This window comes from Lepidochelys kempii, chromosome 7, assembly GCF_965140285.1.
Source record: "Lepidochelys kempii isolate rLepKem1 chromosome 7, rLepKem1.hap1, whole genome shotgun sequence".
In the NCBI taxonomy this organism is placed as follows: Eukaryota; Metazoa; Chordata; order Testudines; family Cheloniidae; genus Lepidochelys; species Lepidochelys kempii.
This window is the reverse complement of record NC_136386.1, coordinates 103,974,395-103,995,695: the sequence shown is the minus strand read 5'-3', so window position 1 is coordinate 103,995,695 and position 21,301 is coordinate 103,974,395. Positions and strand designations below refer to the sequence as shown.

The 21,301-nt window shown below is 40.4% G+C and overlaps 1 protein-coding gene across 17 annotated transcripts in view; it reads right to left on the bottom strand.

Annotated features, from left to right (window-relative positions):
* CTBP2 (C-terminal binding protein 2) overlaps nt 1-20,735 on the bottom strand; it is a 231,215-nt gene extending 210,480 nt beyond the window's left edge. For 6 of the 17 annotated variants that reach the window (XR_012160053.2, XR_012160052.2, XR_012160054.2 and 3 more), the window contains exons 1-2: nt 20,325-20,735; nt 5,647-5,753 (exon numbers count right to left, since the gene is read on the bottom strand). The gene's annotated coding sequence lies outside the window, so the exon portion shown is untranslated. Of the gene's footprint in view, nt 1-1,107; nt 1,132-5,646; nt 5,754-19,170; nt 19,436-19,788; nt 19,886-20,324 lie in introns of those variants that run through there. The other 11 variants (XM_073354089.2, XM_073354088.2, XM_073354090.2 and 8 more) reach the window with 8 other exon arrangements.
* Nucleotides 20,736-21,301: the final 566 nt, after the last annotated feature.

Genomic DNA, 21,301 nt, shown 5'->3' with positions numbered 1-21,301 from the left:
ATAAGGAGAAGAGCCCCAGATTTCATTAAAATAGAATTTCTAAGTCTCTTTCTTACAAAGATATCCTTGAAAATTGGAACTGATCACTAGGGCTGAACTCTTGTCACTGATTTCAGTTACTCACAGTCCCCTCACAGTCAACCGGGGCTGGCTTTTGCGACCTGGGACAATTATAGCCAGAGGACCTTTATTTTTAGGCAGATTCCAGATGAGCTCAGAACTGTAGGGGGCAATTTACTAGGTTACTAGGGTTGGCACTAGACTCCAACAAGCTCCAGATCAGCTTGCTCACTGCAGCTGAGACATCTCCTTTGTTGAGCAGCCAGAGCCAGGCAGCTCAACTGCATGTAAGGCAGTATGGCCTGCCCTAGTGGGCCGATCGACTGACTCAGACAGTAGCACTGATACCTGCTGCCTCGGTAGCCTTTGTCAAGCCATATAAAGCAAGATTTACCAACCTGGGTATCTCAAGTTAGTACCTGCAGATTTATAATCCTGAATGCCTGCAATTTCCAATTTCTATTTAATTATAAAAATAGGATTGTGGGTGCAACTTATGATAGACAAACATAAGTTTATTTTCTTCTCTTTGGGAGGAGTATGTATAGGAACCAGTAATACTTTTTCTAAAGGAAGTGAGGAGGGGGAAGCTGCTAGCTTAGTGCTTCACAGGCCTGGCAAAAAATGTTAAAGCCGGCCCTTGTGGTATCTGAGATAGCACAGCTTCCCCCTATTATTTAGAACAGGAAATTACTGTGGAAACTGTTCTTAAAAACTGTAAGCTCATCAGAGCAGGTGCCATATCTTCCTTTGTGTTTCCACAGTGCCTAGCACAATGGGACCCTGGTCCCAACTGGGATGCCAGGGAATACCACAATATAAATATTACATAATTAACACAACCGGAACCTGTAGGTACTATCTTTAGACTGAAGTGCCATCAATCAGAATATCACCATCCAATGGACTCCAAGATACAGTTTGTCTTATTTTCTCAGGTTTGCAATCAGATGGTGAATCCGCTCACCCTCCATATACATTCAAGAGTCTCCTTCCTCAACCAACTAGTCAACAAAATAGGAGAAGATAAAGACCAGCAAGACATACTTAACTAGCAGGTGTGACATGTGGAGTCACATGCATTCATCTGCTTCTTTACTGAGGTTGCAGGGAGGAAGGGGAAGTCTCCCACCTAGTTGTGGAGACACAAAGTAATCTGATCGATGTCTTGGAAGCAACATGAGAACAATGCTTCAGTCATCAAGTCGGGTAGAAGACAGCAGAAAGAGGAAACACCTGTATCTATGGGTAAGCTATTTCTGATGGCACGGAGCACTGGGATAGGATGTGTCCTGAGATAGGTAGGACTAACTAAGGGTGGACACAAATATCCCAGGCATACAGCAGGACAGAAATATTCAGACTAAGCCTGTATCAAGTATGTAAAAAATCCTTAAATAGAGCTATAAATGTCAATCCTTTGCAACATTGGCCAATGATAATATATCCATAGCTATCCCTTGCAAAAACTGCTCTTCTTTATCAGACTTGCCCACAATCCAGCACGTATTCAGTGCACATCTTCAGGGCTGCCAGGGGCAGTATCACATTTGGAAGGACTTTGCTGACTGGAGCCACTGTTGAGCATCTCATTGTTTTAATGCGGAGTTTGGAAATGTTTGGATTATACATACATCTGTCCCTTTAACTTACACCTTGGAGGATAAAGCTGAGCATTGTGCAGCACGCAAATGGAACATGGATGTCTCTCTCCATGGAAGACTCCCTCCTCCCCCACAGTAAATTAAATAGCTTGCTAGCTGGCTATCAATACAAACTGAAGCCCGTCTGCCACATACATACGTACGTGTGTGTGTGTGTGTGTGGCACTGCTTATCCATCTACAAAACACGCCACATGCCAGCTGTCTGACTTACGCTAAGTTGGAAAAGAGGCAAGAGGATTGGGGTAAAGAGTGGGGGGAAAACAAAACAAACCCCCAGCACAGTTTAAAAGATTTCTTCCTGCTCACCGTTTTTATTTGCTTTTTTCCAGTTTCTATAGGAATTGTCTTCTCCCCCACTCTACACAGTGCTCCTTATTGTTAATAAGGCAACACTTGGTGTATATCCAGGAGTTAATTCTGAGTTTCCCTCTTAGGTACTCACCTACCCTTTTTCCGATTACTTGTTAACTCCCAAGCCAAGTTATTCAATGGGAGGCAAAGGAGCTCAGGTGGGATAGGTAGGGAGATGAGACTGCTTGCATCTCTCAGTTCTATGTGTCACAAGGCTCCCCCAAGAAGTCATATGGTAAATACAAAATGTTTTAATACCCACCAATCTATTCCAAAAATGCCACGAGACACACACAGAATCTCATTATGCATGCTGTCAACAGTGTGTCACCTGAATAGAGAAGTAAGTTTTTAAATTTTAACTGCATACACTAAATACTGTGATACATATATACTTTATTTGATTTACTGCTCCGCAATGCTTTTCTTCAATCTCTTGAAGGTAATTTTTCTCTAAAGCAAAACTGCTTAATTGGCAAGTCTACAAAATGTAATTACATTGCGTACAAGTTACAATATTGCTTATGGGAATATCACTGTTCACGCATTCTGCTTTATTTTGTGTTTAATCTCTATTAAGAGATCTGTATGAAAATAGATAGGTGCTCCTGATTTTATAAACATGACATATCATTCAGTCATTTCCCTACTAATCCAAGCCTAAATGCAATCCAAAAAAAAAAACAACCCATCTTGGATTAGTTCAGTACAGCTGAGTTAATAACAAAAGTCTTATATTTTCCTCTAAAGAAAGTTCAGTACTGGGACATCAAAAAAGCTGAACCTCTCTGGGCTTATGTTTGTCATGTCCATTATATGAACAAAATGGTAAGAGGTAAGAGCATTGTACAAAGGAATATTTGGCTTTTAAGGATATGAAACCAAAACCCTCAAAACATTTCCCAACAGGATCTTGGCCATCACATCTTTATTGTAAAAGAGGCATAAGAATGCAGTGCAGCTTTACAGAAATAGATGTCTAATGCCAACTCTGTGAATAGCACCTGATATACTGAAGTCAACAACAATCAATGAATGCGGCCTTTATCTTGTGAGCTCTCTTTTCTGAGCAGAGTATCAGATTAATAATACACATCTTTCTCTTAGTTGAGAGTCCTATCAGTCATTCAACCTGCAAGCTATTCTGCATTTGAGTATACTTGTCTTATGCCCCTAGATGACCTTCACTCGTCAGACTATCACAGTCCTGATTGCAAATGTATCCAGTTATGCCATTTTGCACTAAGAATTATTAACACCATAATAGGCCCTGATACTGCAAACACTTAAGTGTGAGTAATTGTACGCATATGAGTAGACCTGTTTGCAGATGGGCCTTACTGTGTACTCTGGTTAAATATAACAACATTGGTATTATACATAAGTGCCTTAAAGGTTTGTTTCATTTGCATGAATCTTGAGATTAATGTTGTTTGTTTGTTTAAGCTAATGCACATAAAGCCAAATGCCTAAAATGTCTTCAATTCAAGATTTGCTTTACTATTGTGTTTTTAATTCCACTGGCAAGTTCATATTTTGCTCCAATCTCACTGTAAAGAAATGAAGTTGTCCAGTCTACAATATTTTGAACTACTTAAAAAGTTACAACGTACATCAGTATTTGTTATTGTTTATCCAGTCACAGTTTGATCTGGTTTACTTCTTTCATTATGACACAGCTTTTAATATGTTCAGTTTTAGACTTAAAATGCGGTTCCTGTATATTCAACGGATGTCACGCAAAAAGCTTTAGTGCCTCAAAGGCTTTTGTGAAGTAAGTGAAATCCAGCTGTTGATTTTTTTTAAACTAAAAATAAATGTCTTTCTTGATAACTCCAGCCTCACCCTTAACAGCTAATGCTCAGCCGCACAAAGTGTAGATAAAAAAAAAGGATGTAAACATTGTTAGAGTGCTCTTTCTACAGTGTTTTGTGATGCATGATAAAGTATGATCTCAATACTATGTGGAGTCTTAGGAAGCTTAGAGTGCATACAAAAGGTTACAATCTCAAAACTCAACTTCTTACCCTGTCAGTTGGAAAGGTGCCCAGACATAAGTAACACTATTCAAAATCTCGCTTTAGAAGACTTGAACTGTGGTTTTAAATTGTTCATTTTTAATTGTTTTGTACTTGTTCTCTTTAAAATGCAACACACACTCTCTTTTTTGTTGCATTGATCACACTATCACAGTTTATTTAAATTTAAGATCCATTTTAGACCCCATTTCAGTCATTTGTACTTTTTTTCAAAAGTTGATCATGGGTGCTGGGGGGGGCGGGGGTTCCCGCAATTATGATGGCAGCTAAAAAGTGTTTTAAAGTTTAAACAAGTTCATTCAGTTGTGTAAATGACTTGACAATCCAGTAAGAAATTTTTTCCAGACATTTTCTGCACTTAAACTAAAGAAGGAAAGTTCATATTTGACACGTGTTGTCCCACATATGGAATGTGACCTTTGCTAATTTCTTGTCTGTTTGAGTCCACAGTGGTATTTACCAGGTGCTGACACTGCAGATAGTTCATCATTCTCATTGCTGCAATAGATTTTTAAGATCTTGAGGACTTAACAATTGAGCAAAGAGAAGAGTACAGAATTAAGACCCTGCAATCTTTACTAAGTGTTATTCACTAAAGGACAGACTCTGCAAACTTTTACCCTTGTGAGAAGGCCTTATCCTATGTGAGTAATCCTATTGAAGTAGACTGGAGGTGCAGGTCTACAGCACCTGTGGAAACCTAGCAATTTTCATTTAAATGTCAATCTTTTTATAGATGATAAAGTCAGAAGGGATCACTGTCATCACCAAGTCTGACCTCCTTAATAACACAGGCCTTAGGAGTTCCCTGAATACATTCCTGTTTGAACTAGAGCCCATCTTTTAGAAAAACAACCAATCCTGATTTAAAAATTGGCAATAATGGAGAATCAACCATAAACTTTAGTAAATTGTTCCAATAATTAACTACCCCACACTGTTAAAAATTTGTGCCATACTGTTACTCTGATTTTGTCTAGTTTCATCTTCCAGCCACTGGATCATGTTATACCTTTTCTGCTACATTGTAAAGCCCTATATTATCAAATTTATTTTCTCCACATAAGTACTTACAGACTGTGATCAAGTAACCCCTTAACCTTTTCATTGTTAAAATGAACAGACTGAGCTCAAGTGTATCACTATAAGGCATGTTTTCTAATTCTTTAATCACTTTGATGGCTCTTCTCAGAACCTTCACCAATTTATCAACATCCTTCTTGAATTGTAGACACCAGAACTGTACACAGTATTCCAGTAGTGGTCACATCAGTGCCAAATACAGAGATAATATAACCTCTCTACTCCAATTCAATATTCCTATTTATACATCCAAGGAATACATTCAACCTTTTGGCCACAGTGTGCACTGGGAGTTCATGTTTAGCGGATTTTCTATCCTCCACACCCCTCATATTTTTCTGTCTCTTAATCCCAGGATAGAGGCCCACCTGCATTCCTTATTCCTAGATGTATACATTTACAATCGGCCATATTGAAACACAAAATATTTGCTTGTGTCCAGCTTACCAAGTAATCCTGATCATTCTGTATTAGCAGTCTGTTCTCTTCATTATTTACCACTCCCCCAATCTGTATGTCATCTGCAAATTTTCAGTGATGATTATGTTTTCTTCCTGGACATGAATCAAAATGTTAAATAGTATAGGACCAAGAACCAGTCCCAGAAGCACTCCATTAGAAACACCTGCTCAATTATGATACCCTGTTTACAAACTACATTTTGAGATCTGTTAGCCAGTTTTTAATCCATTTAATATGTACCATGTTGATTTATATCACTCTAGATTTTTAATAAAAATGTAATACAGTACCAAGTCAAATGGCTTACAGAAGTCTAAGTATATTACATCAACACTACTTTCCATAAATCCATGATGACTGACATTAATAATATTACCTTTCTTTAATTTTTTTTATATATTGAGTTCTGTATCAGACGTTCCATTATTTTGCTCTGATCAGCATCAGGCTGACAGGCCTTTAATTGCCATTTACCCTTTTAAAACACTGGCACATTAGCTTTCTTCCAGTCCTCCGGAACTTCCCCACTGTTGAAGACTTACTGAAAATCAAAATTAACAGTCCAACAAGCTCCTCAGCCAGCTCTTTTAAAACTCTCAGATGCAAGTTATCCAGACCTGCTGATTTTAAAAAGGCCTAACTTTAGTAATTGTTTAACATTCTCCTGAGTTATTGTTGGAATGGAAATTATTTCATCGTATGATATAAATGTATCATGTTTTTTTCCCAAATACAGAACAGAAATATGTATTGACCACTTCTGCCTTTTCTGCATTATTCTTGACAATTCTACCACTTCAGTCTAGTAACAGACCAACACAATGTTAGGATTCTTTTTGTACACGATGCACTTAAAATACTCCTTATTTTCCTTCACTCTTCCAGCCATAGATTTGTCCTCATGTTCTTTGACTTCCCATATCAAATTTCTACAGTTCCTAGCTTCTGATTTATATTCATGACCATCTTGCCCTATTACGTACCTATGTTTGAAAATTTTGGCTGTACTGCCACAGATAGATACTTTTAAAAAAAAATGCATAAACAGCCTGAAAAACACCAGAACAAAGGCTGGAATGGAGGTAAGCGAAGGGATGCAACATGGAAAAAGGAAGTTTTGAGAATAGTTTTCAAGAAAGAGATTGAAGAGTCATAGTGTACCAGGTCAAGCAGGATATTCTCAGAATAAGGGGTGGCATGAGGTAATTCACATAACCAACTGTGGGAAGAGGTGACAATGGGCCTGTTCCTGTGAGGTGCTCTGGCCTCAATTCTCAATGAAATCAAAGTCAATGGGATATAAGGGATGCTCAGCAACCCGTAGGATAAAATCTCTTTGTCATCACTTCCCACAAGTGGCTCTGTATAATACTCAGGGTCAGGTGGGTCAAAGGGCAGTCCAGATCAGTGGTCAGAATTCACATAAGAGGTTTGATAGCTAGGAGATCCAATCCAAGGAGAATGTACAGCGAGGTAGTTGGCAGGGTCAAGTGAGGCAACAAGGCAGGGCCCAAGCAGCAACTAACAGGCAGTGGCTTGTTGCTCAGACAAGGCCAGAAAGGAAGCAAAAAGTCTATATATTGTCACCAGAGTCAACATCATGTGACCAATCAGGAAGCAGGCTGCGGAATCCTGGAAGCTGGCCCACCCACATCTGTGAATTCCGCAGTAAATGAATGCATTGGTGTGGTATGATGGCCAAGGCTGCTTCCCAAGAATCCAGTGGGACTGGGTACAAGGCCAGGGTTTGACACCAGGATTCTCACACTCTGGATTTCCTCATGCTGCCCCCATCTGGGAGTATCCTGCTGTACCATGAGGTTTCACTCCCTTTCTTCAAAATTCCTTTTTCCTATGTAGCCTTCCATCACTCACTCCGCCCCATGCAATTTTATCTGTTTGATACCTTGCCAAGTAACCAAGTACTGACTCCCTGGGCTTGTCCAGTATCTCTGCATTAATTCTATGGGAGACTTATTAAGTTTGATTCCAGCTTCTGATACATGGTGCTCCTAGGATTCCATAGAAACAGCCAAGTCACCTGCAGCCAGACCATCAAGAACTGTGACTGCGTCAGATTTCATACTCTAAGCAAAGTCTGGCCTGGTGTTTAGATTAGATGGGACACCTCCTCAAAAGAAAAAAAGTCTGAGAAGATACATTGTGAGTTGTTTTTTGTGGATCAGCCTACAACTGTAATTCCACCTCCTATGGAGACTCTTCCAAATGCGGGATTATACTTCATCCTTCCAACACCAAAAACTTTTTCATCTCTTTATTTTTCATATTTTTGCTTTTCAAATAATGCACAAGAAACCATGTGGAAATAAACTGTGCATCAAAACAGAAGCGTCAATGTACAAAAGTTAGGAAATCCAGAAAGTGCTCAGATATATATAGTAACCTCAAAACTGTCCCCTTGCATGCATATGTTGCAGTACTGTCATTTGTTGCACAAAATGAATGGTATGGGAAAAAAAAGACAAAAATACTACATCTGTGCTTCTAATGTTAGAAAAAGAGTTTCTGTTCTTTTCTACGACATTATATTACATACCTTTTAGTTTGCCATAGTCCTCTGTTTGTGATCTTATAACTATTGTATTACGGCTACATCTACACTACGAGCTAGGAGTGAGTATCCCAGCTTGCACAGACATACTTGTGCTAGCTCTCATCTGAGCTAACACACTAAAAACAGTAGTGTAGCCATGGCAGCACGGAGAGTGGCAGCAGTGGCACCATGATAGCAGCCCCAAGTACAAATCCATCTAAACCTTGTGGGCACGTACTCAAGGCTGCCAGCACATGCCACGCCTGCTGTCGCTGCTACACAACTATTTTTAGTGTGCTAGCTCAGATGAGAGCTATCACAAGTATGTCTACAAGAGCTGGGAATGACACCCCCGACTCATAGTGTAGACGTAGCCTAAATGAGCAAAGGGTAGAATGGCACATTGGGGGCAAATAATACGGTGATGTACAACAGGATTTCACTTATTTCTGTAATCTTAGCATTACACATATTTTGTATTCCTGCATTTCATATATGTTGCGAGATCGTGTAATGAAAGACCCTATTATAATATACACTAAAAAAGGAAGGAGGAAAACCATGGTTAATGAGGATACCCTAACACCTAACATTTTCTGACTCTCGGGTATGTAAACTCTCACCCATAGTGCTGCATTTTAACACTTCTGAACACATAATATAGTATGTACTAGTGGCATCGGCTAAAACATACAGCAAACATACACAAGTTACAGAAGCTTCAGATATTCTGCAAGAGCATGGAAACCAGATGAAACACTTTTACACATAAGAGACTGAATTTAAACTTGGGGCCGATTAGTCTAACTTTAGTTTAGATCTGTCGACTTTTCAATACAACTCCCAATATTTGGGCTAAAATATTTGCTCAAGTTTCAGATGGGGTAAATGGCCTGGGATCAAAGTACCAATTGGTATCTGATTCTCTCCATATGCCAATCCCACCAAAAAGTTTTCACATCATAAACATGCAAAAATCTGTCTTTTATTATCCCTTGTAAAGGGTCTGTTGTATTCAGTGTTTCACATGTTTAAAGAGAAATTTACATTTTTCCACCAACTAACACAAATAAAGAACACACACACACAAATAAAACTAAAGGGTAAACTGATAAAAACCAAGAAACTGACACAGAGGGAAACCTGTTGTTAACCTACCCTATTTGCACTCGGTATTACAGCACACATGCTATGTAAAAAAATCACCCACTGTTCAGAGACCTCTGCAATAACTAGACACAGCAGGGTGGGGTTAGAGATAGAATTTCAGCCATAATTCTGATGCTCCTGCCTTTTGCCAGTTTAGGCCATATTCTTAAGGCTATGTTAAAAACAGTCTCTTTATGTGCTGGAACTCGTCTGATTTTTCATAATTACACAGGCTTATTTCCCCCTGTTTCCCACAAATCTTGCCTGAACAGCAGGGCAGGTAAAGTCTCTGCTCAATATCCAGAACAAAGTTCCTCTGAAATACAAAATTAGGCACTGGTAGGGCTGTGCGGTTTAGCAGACACATTTCAAATATGAGCCTTGGGACTTCCCCTTTCTAGGCCATACAACGGGAAGCATAAAAGTCTTAACACCAGCTGAACACTTTACAACAGCAATGCATAATTACAGTCAGCCAGAGTTCAGTTCTACAGCACTTGGGATCCTAGACAGGGGGCTTGCCAAAACAATTCCCTAGAAAGTTCCCCTTTCCCCCCGCAGCTGGTTGGGAGGGGGAAGGCAGAGACAGCGCATCCCAGAAAAGCACTAGGAGACAGCAAGGAATCCTACTGTCCCCCTCCTAGCTGATGGGAAAGAGGGAAGAGATCTACACCATTCCTGCTGACTAAGGGAAGACGACTATCGCCCAGGCTTTGTCACTCACAGGAGGACAGAGCACTGTAAGCCCTTTCCTCCTCACCCTGGTAGATGAAAGCTCTGTTCCAAGCCGATGGGTGAAGTGTGGGTATTCTATACTCCCATCTACCATTCTGGCTATTAATAGGGATGGGGCTCTCTCTTTTGTCCTCTCTTTGAAGTTGATTATGGGAGTGGAGGAGAAAAAGTCACTGTTGCCAGCTCCTTCCTTGTCCTGCCTATACTGGGCATCTCTTTCCACGGCCCCAACCTCTTATTCGCCATTGGCTCTTTCCTCCCCCACAAAACCCTGCTGCCTCTTTATTTAGAAAACAAAAAAGCAGTTTGTAAATGTAGACATGGCCTCAGTAAACCCAGGTAGGCTCATTTTAGAGTCTCCTGTGGCTTTGTGCAGACTTGCTTACCACAGAAGAGAGCTGTATTTTCAGAACTGAATCAGGGCCTAAAAATATACAGGACAGCATTCATTTAATAGTAGTTATTTTTGGTAACAATGAATCATTCTACATTATTCCCAGTCTCATTAAAGCACTTGGCTTCTCATAAACATTATGTCTCCACTGCACACATTCTCTAACCACACTGTGCTTCAGGGGTCTAGTTAAGTAATAATTGGTATGCATTGTCGCAAATAAATATCAATTGATTGTTTGACAACATTACACAAGTTTACACATGCTAGAGCGACTGCAGAGTCCTGTATTTGAAAATCAAGTCTCTGGGGTTATTCTACTGTCTATTTGTTTTAAATCTTTAACAGTCACCTCTGGTGCATTTCACACTTTTGTCCAAATGAGACAATGTCTTTTGTGAAAAAGGACATTCAGAGAAAGGGGTGAAGCTAGGAGCCTCCAATCTTGCAACCGACTCAGCAGAGACAGACCCTTGTGCCCACACAGAACCCAAATGAGGCTCCACTGAAGCACAAGACTCAAACTGTGTATGATCTTTGTCACAGCCGCTGCCCTAATTCTGTGTTTTGAGAGTCAAGGAAGATTCATTTCAAACAAATAAACCTAAAAACTTACTTAATTATTAAAATCTATTATTGACTTTTGTAGATTTTTTTTAATTGAATTTACATTTCAGTCCCCAAACAGCATTTATTTCTGCCAGATGTTTACTTTCACTCTTTCCGAAGATCAGGTATCTTAAAAGATTGGTCACTCGGAATGAAACAAAACATTTTAAAAGGTGGTTTTGTAAGACTCAAGACTAATACAAGTTTCCCCACGTACACGTCTTCCAAGTATACAATTTCACAATTCATTAAACGCTGTCCAACCTGTGGCCCAGTGCCCTGCTCTCACCAGCGCACCAAACGGAAAGGGCTCCATGCAAAGCGGGAGAGGGGTATACTGTTCTGTGCAGCACATAATGGAATGTAAAACAAGTATACTTACAGCAACACACACAGCTCAAGACTGCGTGGCTCAGTAAGGCAAAGTTTCCATTGATGTCAAGGGCCATAAATAATCCTTTGGGAACTGAGCCTACTTAGGTGCTACTATATAGGGCCCAGTTGAGATCAGGGCCCCATAATGCTACACCTGAATGAAGACACAGTGTATGACTACACTACAGTTTTTTACCTCAAATTAGGAACTCAGGGTACTTAACATATTTGTAAAGGCTAGTCTGGATACTCCCCACACATCTGTCCCCAAGTAACCCACAAATGTTCATATGCTGGAACAAACATGTGGGGAGGGTTCAGACACTTCACAAAACCAGGGTGGATTTGATTTAAATCAAATTGATTTAAATCACTAGACAGGAAGACTCGATTTAATCATGAATTTCTACATAAACGGGCATTCTTGTTGTTTTAACCTCAATACATATTCTTTACAACTCAGAGATAGATGTAGGATTCATTTTTAGAAGGTACACACTATACATTTTTAAAGTGATTTATTTTGAAAACTTTTCAGATTAGTTTTACAGCTATATCAGAAAATGAATGACTGTTTGGTTATTTCATTTACCAAAGGTAACTGAAGCAGACATTTATGAAGTCATTGGGAGGTGAACTATCTCCAAATAAATGGGTTAATCATTAATATTTGGAGGATTTTCTTGCCATGCTGTATTAGGAGGAGAATAAATTGTTCTATTTAACTATTTCTCACCTCTATATATTATTTATTTATTTGAAAACATTTTTGTTGTTAACAAGCATGTTATCTCTGGAGACACAAATCCACAGTTTGAGAACTGCAAAACTAAGCATCTCTGATGGTATCTTCTAGACTGAGCACTGAGTCCCATTAGGTAGATAGAAAGATTAACCTAAATAATCTGTACAGAAGCCCCTGGAACCCCATAAGATTGGGTTCCTAATCCATGAACTATTGGAATTCATTTACAAACATTACATGAATATATTGTCTCAAACTATAGAATTCAAATCTATAATCCCTATTCCATGATGAGATAGTTTTAATTAAGCTATATTATAGCTAAAAAATATCTTTAGATAGGTTTTTTCCTCAAAAAACATTTTAGCAAAAAAATCCCATTTAAATAAAAAAAATCCAATTTTATTTTTTAATCATTGATTTTTATCCACCCTGTCCCAAACTTTTACAAATGTGTTAAGTACCTCTAATTATTTAGCAGTCAATAAACTTGAAGTAAAAATCTTTAGTTTGAATAAGCCCATAAGTCAGACAGACAGATAATCTAAACAACCAGTGACTCAAACAAGGTTACAGAGCAAATAAATAGCAACATTGGGATTAGAATCCAGGTCTCCTGACTCCCACACCCTTTTCAAAAAACCATATTGCTATCACATGAGATACTCAGTACACATACAATTTCTGTTCTTTTATTAGGACAGAACTGAAAGGAGTTTTACAAGTAAATTTTTGCAGCTTATTGCAGCTATTAAAGATGCTCTCTTGTGCTGAAAAAAAAATACTTCTCTTCTTTGTTATCAATTTTTTAATGCAAATTGTTACACTAAGGGGACTGAGAGACGCAATTGGTACACCACTAATAGATATCCTCTGGGTCACCACAGCTTTGCTACTGGGGAGAAACCATCGGTTATGCAGCTAACGGTCTTTCTGTTCATGTGATATATAGTCTGTATGTGCAACTGTCATGTTACCAGCTGAGATGGGCCCAAACCAAAACTGCATATCTAACCATTGTTAACCTTTTGAAAAGTTCGTATCTATGTGCAAATTCTCTATCAGGTCAGCTTAGTCACACGGTGGTATTTCTTCCTCAAAAGTGTTCTAATTTTAAATTAATTTTTTTAATTAATTTTTGAAAATAATCCTGTGGAAAAGTCAGAAAATAAAAGCCAGGCATGTACAAAACACAACAGAGCACAAATGATGTCTAATTTGCCAGCATTTCCATCAACACGTTTCCCCACCCCTTGATTTCTTTCTACCAGCTCTATTTGTAAGAAGACCCTTACCAGATCAAGTTACCCAACCAAAATCAGCCCCATAATTTGTAATGTGAAGGGAGCAGTATATAGTAAAGTTCACCTAGCAGTACGAATACAATTGTTGCAAGCAGGGCATGAAATGTAGCGCAGAGAGAGAGTCAAATTTGCACCCAACCCCCACCTTCAAGTCACAGAGGGGCCTGAACACAATGGAACTAATATTGTTCAATGTATGTTTGGTCGAGGCCACATAAGGATGCAAACCTCCTGTGTACCACGGAGTTGTAATCAGCAGCAGCAGGTCATCTGTTCACACTGGAGGCGGGGAGTGGGGGGAATGGAAGCAGAGCCACTGAATGTGCAAGTACACGGACCCAAAATGCACAAAAGACATATCCGAAGCGCTCCTACAGAGGGCTCCATGGCCTGGGAGAATGGAATAGGATTCTTTCCCATCACCCACACATCACCCACAAAACAGGGAACACAGCGCATCGCCCAGTTGCTCAGGTAGTGTGCTGAGAAAGGGATGTGGCCTATACACAACACTTACCACTTACACAGCAATGTATACTTTTCAAAGCATTGCACAACCATGAACTAATGAGACTTTAAAGAGGTGCTGATGGTCTCCTGAAAAAAAGTTGTAACAAATTCTAGTTCAGAACATTTACTTATCTGCAGCCTTATGCTGTCTACATTTTTTCCCCCTTCTTTAGTAAAAAAGACGAAAACAGGATTTTGTTTGAGTTTGTCTTTCCCTGCTGTTTATTCTTCCAAGATAAATCATAATCTTCTGTCTGCAACATCACCATCATTTACTGATAAACTACCTGACATCACACACTCAGGATTATGACATCAGGGGCGGGGGTGGGGCAAAAAACAGCAACAGATGTTTAGTCCTGGGTAAACAGAGCCTGTTCGCAAGCAAACAGTCCACAGTATAATGAATGTGGGTAGAAAACACAGAAAAGAGTAACTATATCTATGTATACAAGCAGGACTGGTCCTAACTAGAATGGTTGCCTGTGTGAAATGAGTTTGTGTTCTTGGTCCAATTCCCAGTAGATGGGTATCAACATCATAAAAACCACCATCACAACTGACATAAACTTGCCAATTTTTGACCTGATCCTGCTGTCCTTACACATCCAAAACTACAACTGAATTCCAGGGGGATTTTTGTCTGGCCCCTTTATGGGAGTCTCATCAGAAATGACAAGACATGAATAGGCATGGAGACCACACTACTTTTTCACACTGAAAGATATTCTCACCGTGGTGGGGCTGAAGCACATTGATGATGCAAACTTCCTCACCTTGCTCAATGTCAATAAACAGAGGATTCAGCCTTCAAGGCCTGAATTCAGTAACTTCCATTTCATACAGGATATTTCACTTTTATCTTTACTTTTCTTTTTTTCAGCCTTCCCTTTAAAACCCATCTTATCTGTTTTTACTTCCCCTCTCTACTGCTGGAAGAATACCACTGATTGCAATGGAAATACTTGTCTCTTATTCCTTTTTCTGTTTGTTTCACATCCCTTTAGAACTTCATATGCATGAAAGTGACAAAGTGTGCTTCTGAATCAGAATTTAAAGTGCCAGGTAACATTGTACAAATACCTGTCAACAGAATTATAATTGCTAGGGTGAAATCCTGTCCCACTGAAGTCAGTGGCAAATTGCCCATTGACTTCACTGGAACCAGGATTTCACCCCATTCCCTACAGATAGACTGAAGAGGGATTAAACTGCCCCTTGTTTTCTGCTATGCTCATTCCACGCTAACAATAGCCCTCCTCTCTCCCTACTGCACATTCCGTATGCATATGTGAATCCTCATGTCATTTCTCCTTTCAGAGCCTAAAAACGAAATGCCCTTAGTGGAATAGTAATTTACATAAAAAGACTTAAATGACAGGTATGTATTTATACAGGATGTACAGATGGGACAAAAAGGTTGAAGGGCCAGATCCTTCTATTAAAAATCCATGGGGAGTGTTGACTTCACTGAAAAGCCACTGATCACATTTGGTTAGTCTCCATTAAAATCAGGAACTAAAGACACACTGAACCCTTCAGAATACTATTCTGAAACTATGACGAATAATCGAATGCTGTCTTACAAATGACACTGTGAATATATTAGAAAAGAGCTTTCACCCAGTTCTTTCATATATTCCATCAAAATTAGCATCAAAGATCTAGGGAAAGACTTATTTTGTAAAGATCATCATTACTTAATATATTCCACAATTATTTAACTTAGTTCAGATATAGTATAATTTAAGGAATCCTGAACAAATATAAAATGCAAGACCTAGCAGACTGTTACAATTTTTCACAACAGCATCACACTCCAGTATTTTAACATGCCCATAGCAAAATTCTCAGTAGTGTATGTTTATAGGAGCGCAATTTCACTACTTTGGCACAAGTCAAGTTATTTCCAATTTTTATGGCTGATACAAGCCATCCAAAAAATGTATTGTATTTTGTTACTAAAATTAACTTACCCTTTCCAATGGGTCAAGCAACTCCTGATTCAATTACTTTAAAAAACTGTATTGTACACATTCTTACAGAAATGTTAGCTGAATTGCAGAAGTGTTATTTCAACTGTACCCAGTCTGGCAGACAAATTTCCTTCACCAGCCACAGACTTAATGAATGTGTATTTGTAGCCAGTGTCTAGGACACAGCACATTTAGGTTGATGTTTTTACTGATACAAAGATTATTAACACTGGGACCCAGGCCATGGTCACATACATTATGGTGACAACTTCTCTATACTGAAATGACAGTGTTAAAAATGAAAGTTACTGCCACCATTCTACCATTACTGTAAATTCCTTTAAAATTTTTCCATTTAGGAAAAGCATAAGTGCAAAGGGTACAACTTTGCCTTCAAAACTGATTCATGATAGGAATGCACTGTTAGCAAATAGCATTCTGGTGCTAGATTTCTGCAGGATGTCATTCTGTGTCAGGGATCCTATTCGACTGAACCTCCTGGATTCTAAACAGCATATGCCATAAAGAAAACCAGGTTTAAAAGCCTGGTGGTTTGATTGTAAGACATGAATTAATCATTTAAAAGAAAAAAATGGCATTATTTTTACATTATAAAGTTTTACAAGAACAACATTTTCTATCCTGACAAACTACTTCCCACGGTCAACATTAAAATGTTTTAAAACGTGACTGCATTCTTTTTCTGAACATGTACATTTTACCTCCCTCACCAGACAAACCATATTTGATTCCATGTTAGAAATTATTTTTAAAAATCAAAACGCAAATAAAGATGTAGCCACTGACAATACAAGAAAGTGAAGACACTCAACCACATAATAATTTTTACTAATTAACGTGTATTTGTAAAACCATGAAAGCAAACCCCTATACCTTATTAATGACAAACAAGTGTTTTACAAAAGCCTTCAAAACTAAGAGTTCCTGTCTAAAAATATCGCCCTGCATTAATAATACAAGTTTTTCACAGACTATATCAATTATTAGTAAGATGTCATATACTACCACTTATAGCCATTTTATGCCACCCTTCTGACAAAAAGTTTAGTAATAAAACATATAAGACCTTATTTAAGATGAAAAGGCTATCTGTACAAATCACTTCACTTTGGCAACTCTATGAAGTTTGAAGACAAATCAGCTTTGTGGTACTAAAAGATTACAAACACATACAAATTACTAAAAATAATTTTTACTACAGTACGAGTAAGTGAAATGCCTGTGTTACAACAATCACTTGTATAATCATAAATGCCTCATAGTATTCTGAACAGAGTCTCATTATAGGAGTGTGTCTTCAGTTTTGCTTGTTGAAGCAACCTTTAAAGAATGGTGAAGCAGGCATCGCCCTTATCCAGTGAAGGAAAGACTAACAAAAATATTCTGTCACTAGACAACTTATCTGCCATTTACTTTATTCACTAAGCTTGCATAAACTAAAAAGTACAGACATTTTTCTGCAAATCTGAAATAACTGCACTTTTATGCCAATTGATAAACTACCTCCCCTATGGAAATAACTGGTCACAGAGGCTAATAAGCACTGGACATCTTTAATTCTATTTATTTCACTAATATCACCAAAAATATATGATCAACATATATAAAATATCCCTCAATGCACTACAGAACCGTACATGTTTGTTTATTTTGTTCGGTTATGTTATATTTGATCATGTGTGAACAATTAAAGTGGTCTAATTAGGACTAAATACATTCATTGGTTGCATGCAACTTCACGGGCAACTCTAAGTATATCTGAAAGAAGAAATGACTTGTCTTGTTTTATTTTCAAATCTTCATCTCCTTACACTTTCTTCCTTGTGTAATAAAAAGGACAGCATCACAGTCTCAGGCAACATGTAATACATTAAGCCACATCCAGGATTTACCTTAGGGGTGCAATCTTGTTGAAAGACAAAAGACTACTCTTTATTTCAGTTCCATGTCTAGTTAGTTTCTGTTAAAAGAACAAGCTCTTTCAGGCTCAAGTATACAGCATAGCTTTAATCCACACACATTTACACACGGCTGCTCTGTAAAGGTTGAGACACAGGTTTGTTTTAAAGCACAATATAAAATTGTTAAAGCTCCATGTATATAAGCAGGAACCCTAAGCAACAGGAAAAAAACTAAAATGATATTTTACTGTCCAAAGATTATGGAAACTACATGAAAAAAATATTTGTTTTCTCCTAGGACTATAACAGTTGTAGTGAGTACACACAAGAAAAATAAAACAGAAGTAGATCTTATATGGAACATAATTCAAATAATGTATGAACCTTAGCGTGCAGGGGGACAGAAAGCATCTCCTATTGTACAAAACAGTGCAAAAGAACACACAAACTTTGTTGCTGTACTACAAACAAGTTAAATTTAATAATTTTGCTTCCTTCTAAAAGGTATATGTCCAGGGAGGATGATTAATATTATATATAAACACAGAAACCCCTAATGTGTACGAAGGAATTGCTAAAGTGACTGATCTGCATTTTAATTCTTCAGTGCATTATTTATCAAAAAGGTGAAACCCTTTTCCAGCACCTCATTCTGGAAAACTGTATCTAATTTTCATTTCAACAGCACCAAAAGATGGTTACTGAGGCTGCTGAGGATAGCCAGTGGTATCAAATACCAAACAATCAAGATCGCTTCTAAATCACACACACACAGCAGACTGTGAGGCACAAACTGCAGGCACGCCGAAATGCTGAACGCGGAGCACTGTTAACTACGTGCCAGTTACTGAGTAAGAAACCTTATTCTGTTTACAATCCCACTCTGTACGGTAGGGTAGGCTCTACGGTACCCTAGACTGCAGGCGCACCAGCTTTCCAATCGCTTTAGCGATCCATGTGGAGTAAGAAGTGTTGCATTACGTTGCAACGTTACAAGGAAATTAATCAGGACGCTTCCTCGGAAAGGAGTTTTTCAATCCACCCTCCAGAATGAAGCCGATGGAACGTGTCACTATCGCATTTACCAGCCCTAGGCTTTCCCCTTCAAACTCGACTGATTCCAAAGTACCTGTGCCAATGAACCGGATTTCCCTCCAGTTGCTCATGCCCCCTCCCCCCCGTCCCCCAACTCCGGAAATGTTTGTTTTATAAAAAGAACAGGTGTACGTGGGGCACCTTAGAGACTAAATTCAGTGCCTTGCTTTTATAAGGTCCACCAAACGCGTCCACGTTGCAAAGGCTCCAGCAAGCCCCCAAATCAATACGTTCCTCTCCGGGCGGATTATGCATAAAAGAGCCGCGCCGCGCCACGCCCACCACGACCCAACTCTGCCATTGTTAGCATCACGACTGTTTGCACCAGGCAAACTTTCCGATTGCGGCTTCAAGTGCACCGAAAAGTGCACGAGGAAAGGAGACGTGAAGTGCAGGCTCCAGCATGTGGGCAAAAGGAGGAAGTCCCAGGCCAGGCTATATTAAAGGCTGAGTGAGAAACGCCCCCCGCCGTTGTCTTGGCCGAGACTTTGGCAGCCCTGCAAACCGTGGGTAACCCTGCTAATCTGCTGGCAGATGTTGTCCATCATACTCAACACTAAGTAAACAATGCAGAGCCCAGCGAAACAAAAGATTTCCACTTCACCTCGTTTAACGTCTTTCACTTACTCTCCGGCTGCACTGGGGGAGCTTCTTGGAAAGGGGAGATTTGAAGAGGACGAGAGCAGCAATTTAAAGATTTGTCATTCTCCCTTCCCCTCCGCCCCCGAACGACAACAACAAAAAATATATATGCACTACCTCGGCTGGCTTGAACTCGCTCGCTGGCTTGAGCCACTGGCCCATATTTGTCCCTGCGTGCTCCGAAGTCTGCATCACATATACATGCATGATCAATCGCAGGGGCATTACGCACACGCACCGATGTTTCAAGCCAAGACAATAATCAGCACAATAACACACCGAACGCGCGCACACACCCCTGGCACCGGGAAATAGCCCCCCTCCCCCCCGCCGGTTCTAATTGGATCTGGTAGTTTTGCATCCTCCAGCAACTAGAACTGCAAACATCCCCGCCCCCGTAAATGTGTAAATAGATATATATAGCAGGGGCTCTCTCCAGGCGGATTAAAGCCGGGGGGTGGGGTGGGGGAATGACCAAAGATGTCCTCAGATTTCAGGCTTCCCTTGTCCTTTTTTCCCCCCGCTCTGTGTGGCGCAGTGAAGCGAAAACACATGGGCACCACCACGGGCACAAACATTAAGACTGCAGGTAGGGCGAGAGCGCACACCAACCCAGCCCTTCATTGCAAATATCCTGCCCCCCCCCCTTTTACCTCTGCCTTGGCTCCAAATATCCACAGGGAGCAAAGCCCCCCAGCTTGCAGCAGCCGCCGCCGCCTTCTCCTCTCAGCGCTGCATCTCTCCCTTTATCGATCGCCTCCTCTCTCTCTCTCTCTCTCCGGGGCTCTTGCTGCCTGAGATCCACCTTAAAATGACACACACACACACACACAAACTTAATCCCCTCCTCCTCCGAGCGGCTGCTCCAAGTGGGGATGGGGGCAGCCGCGGGAAAGACTCTTTCGCAGGAGCGAGGAGGATGCGAATTTCAACTTGGCTCTTTTTTTTTTTAAAAAAAAGCCAAAAAAAAAAAAAAAAAGCAAACACCCCCAAAGTCCTTGGCGGCTGCTCCCTGGGTGGAAAGGCTCAGCACCGGCCTCCCCGCCTCTCCGTGCGGAGTAGCTGGGAAAGGTAGGGGCTCGCTCGCTCGTTTTTTTTTTTTTTTTGTTTTTTTTTTTTTTGGGGCAATAGGCGGGGTCTCTCTTTGCAAACCAATGACACAAACCCACATGGGCCGGCCTCGCCCCCTATAGAGACTCTTCACTACAAATAGGCGCTCTCGGGGGATTAGTGGCTCAGCTAAAGTGCAAACAGACGCAGCGAGGAAGAAAGGAGGGGAAGGGGAGAGGGGCGGAGGGGGGGGGGAGCCACACGGCGGGAGCCGGCCTCTTTCTGCTGCACTTTTCTGCGCCCGCCCGAAACAAATGAAGTTGGAAACTAGGGGAAGTGGCCGAGTTGGGGAGGAGACAATAACCAGGGAAGCGCAGCGCCAGCGTGAGCGGAGAAAGGCTCGTCCCTTTGGCCGGGCACCCTGCGCTCCCGCACGGCTCCCCGCTCCGTCGGGATCCCGCCTCCTCCCAGCCACGTGGAATCGCGGGGTTCGGCCCTCGGCGGCTCCCCACGTGCAGCGGCTTGCGGGGCGCGGGGGGGGGTGTCCTCCGCTCCCACGGCGCCGTCCCCGCGGCCTCCC